The sequence below is a fragment of the Octodon degus genome, unplaced genomic scaffold (assembly GCF_000260255.1).
Source record: "Octodon degus isolate 3935 unplaced genomic scaffold, OctDeg1.0 scaffold00318, whole genome shotgun sequence".
Classification (NCBI taxonomy): Eukaryota; Metazoa; Chordata; class Mammalia; order Rodentia; family Octodontidae; genus Octodon; species Octodon degus.
Window position 1 is genome coordinate 1,720,382 of NW_004524894.1, and position 1,061 is coordinate 1,721,442.

Below are 1,061 nucleotides of genomic sequence, written 5' to 3' on the forward strand. Positions count from 1 at the left end.
GTTCCCGGAAGTCAGCAGAAATTCCTACTCGTGGGAGGGTGGGGAGATATGGCAGAGTGGTAGGGGCAGCCCGAGGGGGTGGGAGAGGGTCTGGCCCACGCTACCCCTGGGCTGGGACTGGTCCCGCAGGTGCAGGATAGCAGGAAGCTCTCCACACACTCACTGGACCTGGGCTAGGACTGGGTCTGGGTGTTCCCGGAATTTGGCAGAAATTCCTACTCAGCAGGAGGTGTGGGGACGTAGGGCGGAGTGGTGGGGGGCGGCCCGAGGGGGCAGGAGAGGGTCCGGCCCACACTGCGCCTGGGCTGAGACTGGTCCCGCCGGGACAGGGTAGCAGGAAGCTCTCCATCCATGCTATTCTTTTTAGTGTGGTCTGATAGTTGCTTGGTGATATTTTTTGTTGCTGTCATTGTTATTCTCTTATTTTTTGTTGTGACTTCTCTGAAGTTTTTCTCCTAACATCATTTTTTTCCCAGTTTCAGAACTCTGTCTTCACATTGATCATTTATGAAATTTATGCATTCTACTCTATACATATTTTTGATTTCAAGTATTTCTGTCCGATATCTTTGTGAGGATTTTACATATTTAGTGTTTTTTTTCATTCATTTGGTCAACACTTCCAATATTTGCTTATTTCCCTGCATCCACTTTGGGTAGAAGTGGTCATAGTTTTATGATTTTTTTTGGAATGTATCTATTTATCATTTTAATAACCTTTTTATAGAGTTCTATTACTGGTATTTGATTTGCTCTCCATTCATTTTCCACTGGTCTGCCTAAGTAGAGTTGGGAGATTTGGGAGGTCCTTTGTTGCTTTGATGTCCCATATTCTCGTGTGTATGCATATCTGTTATTCTATAGCTTATAAACCCCAGAAAATCCAAATATATCATAAATAGAAAACTACTTGCCATCCAATATTATGTTATCTTAGCTATAGTAGTAAATTCAGTGGTTTCAATAGCTTCAAATGACAACAATATTTTGGCAAAATGCAGGAATCATTCATTAACACCACTTAACCAGAACTAAAAAGATGATTATTTTAATGAAGGCAA